Source organism: Piliocolobus tephrosceles, chromosome 12 (genome assembly GCF_002776525.5).
Source record: "Piliocolobus tephrosceles isolate RC106 chromosome 12, ASM277652v3, whole genome shotgun sequence".
NCBI lineage: Eukaryota > Metazoa > Chordata > Mammalia > Primates > Cercopithecidae > Piliocolobus > Piliocolobus tephrosceles.
In genome coordinates this window covers 16915283-16924340 of record NC_045445.1, presented here as the reverse complement: position 1 = coordinate 16924340, position 9058 = coordinate 16915283, and positions in this window count along the sequence as shown.

The window sequence follows — 9058 nt, the reverse complement described above, 5'->3', positions numbered from 1 at the left end:
GAAAGGAAAGGAAAGGAAAGGAAAGGAAAGGAAAGGAAAGGAAAGGAAAGGAAAGGAAAGGAAAGGAAAGGAAAACAGGCAAGTGTGTACAGATGTGCACTACGAGTAGTGGTTATGGGCTACCAAAACTACCAAAAACTTCAGTTTGCATAAGTAGGCAGTGGAAGCTCCCTTGGCTCCAAACAAACTTAGAGCCTAAAACCACCTTAAAAAGGAGAAAGAGTTAAGAGGTAAGAACTAATGAGATTTTCTAAAGTGGGACAGGAGTATTTAAGTGATGGGGGAGAGGCGTCTCCTGGAATGATTGGGGCCACTGAGCTGCTGACAGGTTCAGCTCTTGGAACTTGTACTGATAGGAGTGAGGAAAAGGGCACTCTAGGCCATGTGTTTTTCCTCTTTCATTTAATGGGTATATAGATAAGAGCTTCCATGGAGGAATGTGTGATGAGGGTGGGGAACAGGGGAAGAGGAGAACGGATGTCTGCTGATAAAACCTGCTAAACTCTGTCCTTGGTCCTCAGGAAAACTTGACCTTTAGCCCTAGATGGCTCGAGAGGGGTCTCTGCACAGCCCAGTGTGGACTGAAGTTTGTGTATCAAGGTTGGGAGGGCAGGGCTAAGCAGAGGGACCACAGGCTCTGGCTCTGAGGATTCCACCAGTTTAGAGCCCTCAAGGGCCCATAGGGGCATTCTTGCTGAAATCAAGCTCTTCTGTCCTTGAAGACATCCCCATTAAAGTGAGAGAAAGAAGGACCAAGGGGCGGCAAGGCGAGGAGGATTTTTCAGGCTTGATGAAACTTGAACCCTAGGGAGCAAAGGGAAGGGGGTCTCAGGCTCACACAATCTGAGCAAAATAGGAAAGAATATGCAAGGCAAACACCCATCTCAGGTCCTGCAGGGGTGGCAGGAGGATCAGGTCAATGAATGGAACTTTGAGGCCCGTAGTGTGTGGGATCTTAAGGTCCCTAGCACACTAGTACTCAATGTCTGCAGTGTACCAGACCTCATGGTGAGTAGCGCAAGGGGCTTTCCTTCAGGGGACAGGACAGAAGCAGGCACAATTAGTCACTGTTTGGGAACAGCACCCTGCTGCCAGTCCTGTGGTAACAATCTAGCCAGGGTAGCTCCTGGGCCTCTTGATGAGAAAGGACAGACCCACTGAGCCAGAACAGAAATTTCACCAGGGGCCTTTCTTTGGCCTTCAGGGCCACCCTGTCCCCAAGTTGATTTTCCCACAAATGTAGCCTTTGGAAAACCCTAGGTGGAGAAAGGAAAACTCTTGGCAAATGGCACAAGCTCAGGCTACACTTTGGTGAGAGCTCCATTGGGCATGACAATTTAGCCTGTCTAGACCATACTCCTGAAAGTAGGAGTGCCAGATACAATACATGATGTCCTATAAAATCTGAATTGCCAATAAAGAATATTTTAGTATAAGTATCTCCCAGGCAATCACTGGGACATACTTAAACTAAGAAAAAATTGTTTATTTGAAATTCAAATGTAACTGAGTGTCATGAGTTTTTGATGTGCTAAATTTGGCAACATTACTTGTGTGAGTGGCTATTTGGGTCTGAAAGAATTGTTTGCCAGTCTGGACTAGGTTCAAAAAGTGAAATATAATCTACCAAAGCTGAGTCTGAGGGGCAAGGGTTGAGAATTATGCAGCCTTAAAGAGAAATTTCTAATAGGGCTGGAGTGGGAGGAAAGAAAAGGGAAAGGGGAGACATACCTAAGGGGACCAGCTAAGATAGTAGCTAGTAAGCTGGGTTGTTGGGAGCACCCTGGAATCCCTTTCTTATTTTGTTTTGTTTTTTTAGAGGGAGTCTTGCTCTGTCACCCAGGCTGGAGTGTAGTGGCACGATCTCAGCTCACTGCAACCTCAGTCTCCTGGGTTCAAGTGATTCTCCTGCCTCAGCCTTCCGAGTAGCTGGGATTACAGGTGCCTGCCACCATGCCCAGTTAATTTTTGTATTTTAGTAGAGATGGGGTTTCATCATGTTGGCCAGGCTGGTCTCGAACTCCTGACCTCAAGTGATCCACTCACCTTGGACTCCCAATGTGCTGGGATTACAGGCATGAGCCACCGTGCCTGGCCTACCCTGGAATCTTTATAATAACAAATCTTTATAGTTTAAAGGGGAAGAGTGCAGAGAAGGAGCATAAATGTTTTGCCCAAGCCTACCGGCTGATGGCATTTATCCTGGGAAGAAAGGGAGGGGAGTGTTTCTGGGTGAGAAGAGGAGCTGGGTGAACTCTAGGCCCTCACTGAGGAGGGGCAGTTGAGTTGGGAGGGAGTTGATCTCTCTGTTCCTCCAACCCCCTCAGGCCTAGGGAATTGGGGTCACTTCCCTCAGGCTTCCTGGCCTCACATGCCTGGCTTGGTTTGGAGCTGTCGTTGCCCCTGAGGGCTCAGTCACGCAGAAAGGGTCAATAAACTATGTATCTCTAGCCAAAGAAGAAAGACAATAAAACCACCCTCAGGGTCAGAGGTCACCTAGTCACTGATTGAGATATTCACAACTCTTTTTCCTCTCTTCTCATCCCCTCTTTCTCCTGATGACTCCTCCTCCCTTGACTACTTTTTCCCTTTCTCCAAAGTCAAAATTATCCCCCAAAATAACTGAGGTATGGGGCTGGGGGAAAAACAATCAAGCCATATGCAAAATGAAGCTGGAAATCTAGGAGGGTGATGGTGGATAAAATCTACTGGTCAAGACTACCTAGCCTCTGCTGACACTACAGTCCAACCCCTAGTCAAGGGGTCAGCAATTTTTTTCTGTAAAGGGCCAGATATAAAATATTTCAGGCTTTTCAAACAACATTTAGTATTTGTAGCATAATTTCCTCCCCCACCTTCTTTTTTGTCTTTCTTCTTTTTCTACTTCTGCTCTCTAACCCTATAAAGATGTTTTAAAAATAAAATAAAATAAAACCATTCTTGGCTCCTGGGGCCATACAAATACAACAGGCTCTGGGCCAGATTTGGCCTCCAGTTTGCAGACCATAGTCTGCCATTCACGTCCAAACCAGCAGTTAGTCTAATTTACCCCCACTCTATCTTGCTGGTGGGGAAAGAAAAAAGGGAGGAAACAGAGGTCCTATGCTTTGTTTTAATGTCAAAGCCCTTTCCTCCCATCCCCTCACTAGGAAAGGACTAGATGAATAACCACAAACCAAGTGCAAATTGCAACAGGCAATGATTTTACAAAATGCAATTCCTGAACTACACAAAGTTCTTTGGGAGTGGAGACAGCATTTTTCCTAGGGATCAGGAATTCTTCCTCTCAGCTTGGGCAAAAGAAAAGATAATTTAGGTAATGCGGCCTCTGCCCCTCAGCGAGGAAGGGAGAAAGAAGATGAAATGGTGGAATAGGTCTGGACTAAGGAAATGTAGCTTGGGGACAAATGGTTGCTGGGGGCTCCAGATCTAGGCACTAAGGATGAGAGTTGCTGCCAGAAGCCATAATGTGGTCCAGAGATATCTTCCTATCACGTTTGCAGAAGGATTCTTTCTCAAAGCAAATAAATGAATGAACAAATATCTCAGAATAGTCTAAGGCTTCTCTCCACTTGCCTTGAAGCTAATTTACATTTTAGAACTAGTACAGCATTTTGCAGCTACAAGGAACTTGGGGGTCCTGGGTAAATGTGTGCTCCAAAATGTCAGGCAAACTTGGCTCTCCAAATTGATTCTCCTTCCCCCATCTCTTCAGGTGTCTGGGGAAAGACCTGTAAACATAAATCAAATGTGTCATTGTATATCTCGGCCTCTGCCTGCATCTCCCTCTCCTCTTGCCGGGGCACTCCCCACCTACAAGGTGTTCTGATTTAGAAGGAAGGAAGAAGTCCTCTTTCAATGTGTCTTGCTCTCCTGGCACCTGGAGCCACTGCTAGTGCAGATGGGGACTAACACCTGCTCACCCCCAGAGCGATAAAGGTATTCCATGACAGCAGGATCCAGCAGGCCACAGCTCATCATAAGCCTTTCACTCGGATTTGCCTGAGGACCACTGCCTACCACCTGGGTAGGGCGGTTCACTGCATTTTCTATATTTCAGGGACTCCCTTTATAATTCCAAACTGGGTTCTGATAGTTCTAGTTCAACTCCCTGCCTGTCTTCTTCAAGTTCAGCCCTATTCACTTCAGCCTATGTCTCTGAAGTTCAAGTATATATATGTATATATATATATCTGTCTGCACAGCCCTGATTGACAAGTACAATGAAAATGTCTCATTCCTGTCTGGTTTGCATTTCATTACATTGGGCAACAATATGCCTTGGATTTCAGAGGACAAAGGCAAAAAAATGAAAAGGGGGGGGGTTCATTAACAATATCTATTTGTTTATTCTCGATTGAATTTTAAAGGTATTTAGGGCTTATAAAATATGTGTCAAATGATAGGACCATAGTGAAAATTCTGACGTGGCCAATAAAATCTGGAGCTGTGTGATTTTTACACTCGCCAACCTGCAGACACACTCTGTTGGTCAGCAGGTCCTGGAAATCGATAGTTCAGCTTGGCCCCTGATGCCAATTAAGGGCTTTATCTTAGCATAAAAATAAAGAGAAGTTAAAAATGCATTCTTTTCCCAGCTTTCTTTTCCCTTCATTTTTTATTGCCACTTGCAGTTTTTCTTTTAAAAAGATCTGGGACTCTGAAGAGAGGGTGGGGATTTATGTAAAGAAAGTGTCATTTACCAGGAAAAAAGGCGAATAATGGTGAGTTTCAAGGACATGTTGCAATGAGAAACACTTTGTGCTCCACTAGGGAGAGACAGGGGTACCAAATTCAGCGTCTTGGAATAATTCCCTTCCTGGATTCAAAGATTCATTTATTGAAATAAATCAGGAAGCCTTGGCAGAACGGAAATCCGCTTGCTGGGTTTAAAGGGTCTTTAAAATGTTGCGAGTGTTAGATTGCAAGTCTTTTCTAAATACAAAACAGAAGAAAAGACCGCAGCGTTTCCCTTGGACTTAAGGAAATTACTAGGTCACCGAACAGGATAATTTCATGTCCACCACATAAAATGTGTTTAGAAAGAAATGCTGCATGATAACACAATGTGCTGTATATGTTCTGTTTTTTCGGAGGCTCGACGGAAGAGAAAAGTGCTGTGGAGCTGGGCTCTGGGTTGTACGAAGAACCCGGTACTACCCTACTGCCCCTCAGGACGTTCTGTTTCCCTACTGCTTCTTCAAGATGGATCCTAAAAATCGGGCTCAAAAGCTTTGCTGGTTTAGAAGTGATCAGTTTCTCTGATTTTATTTCCTACTTTAGATTTGGGCATAAAAATGAATCTTTTTCCTATTTACCGTTTGAACTCAGTGTGAGGGAAAGGAAAGGATCCCATTATATTTCCTATCCATGCAAATATGTGAATATTTAGACCGGACCACATACAACTGGGGGACACATAAAAGAGATTTATTGGTTAATTTACGTTGCCTACTACACATGTAAACCCTAGTAAGCCAAAGCTGCTGAGGGAGCCTCAGTTATAGAACCACGACGCCTGAGTTAGAGTTGTCCTCCCTGACTAGAGCTGTGACTCCTGTCTCCACCTGAAAAACGAGAACACGAGAGTTGTCTCCATCTCCTCACCTCTGCCTGTGTGTAGGAAAAACTTTTCTCCTCTTAGCTTTCCCTCTTCAGCCACCACTCTGTTCTCAGACTCAGCTCCCCAAAGCTCCCTGTTCCCCGAAGTTGTTCCCAGAGTCTCCTCTTGAAAATCAAGTCTGGGGAGGAGAGAAGCTCTAAGTTATAAGAAAAACTTCGCGCTCCCCCGTCGCCCCCAACAGCAGTGATTTGCTTTGTTGGGGGTGGGGGCTTCGTTTTCATGTGCAGTAACTAGCTTTATCTGAAGGGACTTTGCTTTCTACCCTCTTTTAAGGGTCAGGGGTCCTCCTCCCCAAATAAGGAAACTCCCACTCAAACCAACTGAAACCGAATTAGAAATGGCCTACCTCCGCCCTGCTGTTCACAAAGCCCCCAGCCTCGTCCTTTTGCGCGCATCTGGGACTCCTGCGACCCACACAGCAACGACACCCCCTCAGAACAGCATTTTCGGGATGGGCCCAGCTGTCCCGGGAAGGGCTCCATTGCCCGGGATTTTGGCCTGGCTGAATCGCCTCAGGTCTGCCCCTTAACAAGCATCCAACCCCCCGCCCCCACCTCCCCACTTCTCGGTTGATGATCTAATTGAATTATGCCTTTTTGTTCCAGGGACTACAGAGCACGTGCTGGAGGCAATTAATTATCGGAATGTGGCCGTATCAAAACGGACACTGGGCACCGGGTAGGTCAGCGGCGGCAACTTCACCCTGCCCTGAGCTCGAGACCCCTTCCCAAATAGGGGCATGATGAGGTCCCTCGTCTGCCCCCCTTCTGAGCCTTTCACCCAGTTGCAATCGCGCAAGGCCCTCGATTCTCGGGGTACCTGGCGGGACTCCCCGGAAACTCTCGCATCAGCGCTGGCTCGGCCAGAGCTCGACAGCCGCCCCTTCCCGGTCCCCCAGTCTCGAGAACCGCTGTCCGCAGGACCAGCTCAGTGAGGAAATCCAAACTTTTCCAAACCAACTACTTGGCCAAGGGTTGTTGGGGTTAGTGGAGGTGGAGAGAGGTAGAGGGAAGAGAGGAAATAAAGGAGAAAGTGAAAAGAAAGGGAGGGGGGAAGAAAGGCAATCCTCCTTTTTTTGTAAACCTGACTCCAGGGGATTCATTTGCATGATTTAAGCATATTTGTTCTCCTAACTCAACCGGGCCCCCCCTACCCCCCAAAGAAACCCTCTGCTGAGAGGCACTGAAACCATTCTTGGAGAGCCTATGTTAGGCAGACGCAATAATTTAAGTCAGCAGTGAACTCACCTTCCAACCTGGGGAGAGAGCTCTGGATGTGGAGAGAGAATTGGGGCGAGTTTGATGGGAGGGGGTGAATACGGTAAGATGTGCTACCGGTAGGGTTTTCTCCCAGCAAACTGGCTAAGAAAGAAGGTGAAGTGTTGGCTGGGCCAGGCAGATTGGGGAGCAGGAAGTGAAAGGCTGCAGTTATAAAGCGCTGCTTGAGGCGGTCTCTCCTGGCGCCTCTGAACTTGATCAGATGTTCTGTTTCCTACAGAGAGATGGCGGCCAGGCTGTGAGGCTGCCTCAAGGCGCAGACTTTGGGGCTTGGCCTGGCTAGGGATGTGACAATCACAGCCATCTTTCTCTCTGCCTTTTCTTTCCACTCTCACTCTCCTGCATTCTTTGCAAATGCCTTGCAGGAAAAATGAGTGAATTTATAGCCTTGCCTGAACCTGGTCATTATGTCTAGAAAGACCTCGCACCAGACAGAAGGCGGGAGGACTTTCACACACACCCCCTGGAAGTAAATCCTTAAGGGGTAAGCAGTCCCTGAGGTCACTACATGCTTTACCTTCTCCGGGTAGGAGTAGAAGAGAGTAAAGCCTTGGCTGTTCAGAGGAAAGAGAATTCTATGTCACAGTCCCCATTCAGCATCAGCACCCCCCAAAACGACTTTTGCATTTGAAAATGTTGAGAATTCAAAGCTGATTAGCCTAGCGATTTGGAAACCACCCTGATACTGAGTGTCTACTGTATTACGTGTTTAGTGTGTTGTGTGCATGTTTTGTGTACACGGGCTAAAAGTGCTCTTGGCATGTTTTGTATTTGTGGGTATGCTTGCTGTTATGTGTATTTGCTCTATTGTGTTTAGTTGTGTGCCTGTGTTTACTGTGTCGTGCGTAGTTTATGTTACCGTGTTGTATGTGTTTACTTTCTTGTGTTGTGTATTTCATGTGTTGTGTTTGTTTCCTGTGGTGCGCTTGTGTTTACGGTGTTGTGTGCTTGTTTCTTGCTGTGTGCTTGTGTTTACTGGGTTGTATATGTTTGCTGTGTCGTGCCCGGTGTGTAATTCGGGAAGTGGGCAGCGGCAAGTACAGCCGCTGCTCACAAACTAAAGGGTCAACGCTTGGCGCAGACGGAAGTACGGAAGATCAGCTCTAATTGTAATTTATTCTCCTTTGGGTCTCGGACAGTTGTCGACAGGTTGGGGGCACAAACGGCGAACTATCTGGGCCTGGGTCCGGGGTCTCGAGGCCATTAGAACTCGCAGTGATTGGGGGTGGACGCAGCGGCTGGGCCGGGAGAGCGAAAATGCTGGGTTCTCCCCAGGATCTGCGCCCTGAAGCTACAGAGGGGACATGTTCTCAAGGTGGTGAGGCAGCGGGGACCCAAGCGGGACTGGAGGTTGGGCACCGCGTCTCCTCCGACGGCCCAACAGTGGGACCGATCCTCGCGGGGCAAAGAGTTTCTTTGGCCAAAGCGGGTAACGAGCGCGAGAGGTGGGGGGAGGCCCGCGAGAGGCCCGGCGGCGTCCCGCCGTTTGCCGGCTGGAGCCGGCCCCAGTTCCCCGCAGCCACTCAAGCCCGGTGGAGCCCACTTGCGGCCGCCCGTCAGCCGCCGCCTCACCTGCCAGGCACCCGGCGGCTGCCCAATCAGCGGGGGTCGCTCGGCCACGGCTGCCATGTTCTCCGCTCCGCGCTGCCAATCAGCCTCACGGCGGCCAATGGGCGGTCCGGCCGGGGGTCAGGTGACCGCGGGCCAGCCGGCTCCCCATTGGCGCGCGCCGCGCGGCCTCCCGCTCGGTTTATGTGCGAGGAGTGAGTGATTGACTTTATCAGTCCAAGGACATTACTCTGGAGGCGAAGAGGCTGGGACTTGCGCGGCGAGCGGCAAGCGGCGAGTACCGAGCCTGCCTACTGCCCGCTGCCCGCCGGCCGGCCGCTAGCCGGTTCCGCCACTAGGCGCAGCCCAGCCCAGAGGCCGGTACCCAGGGAGCCTCCTGGCCCTGCGGTTCTGTGCACTCGGGGTGAGGAGGGGTGCCCGGGACAGGATTGGCAAACTCCGCCCTCCACTTACTATTTTGCTTATTTTTCTTTGTGCGCGCCTGTTAGTTTGTTAAACCAGATCTAGTCCCAGAGTCTTTTCTCCTCCCTTCTCCTCCCTCCTCCCCCCCAACACCCCCTCCCTGCTCTTTCTTCCCCTCCTCCCTCCT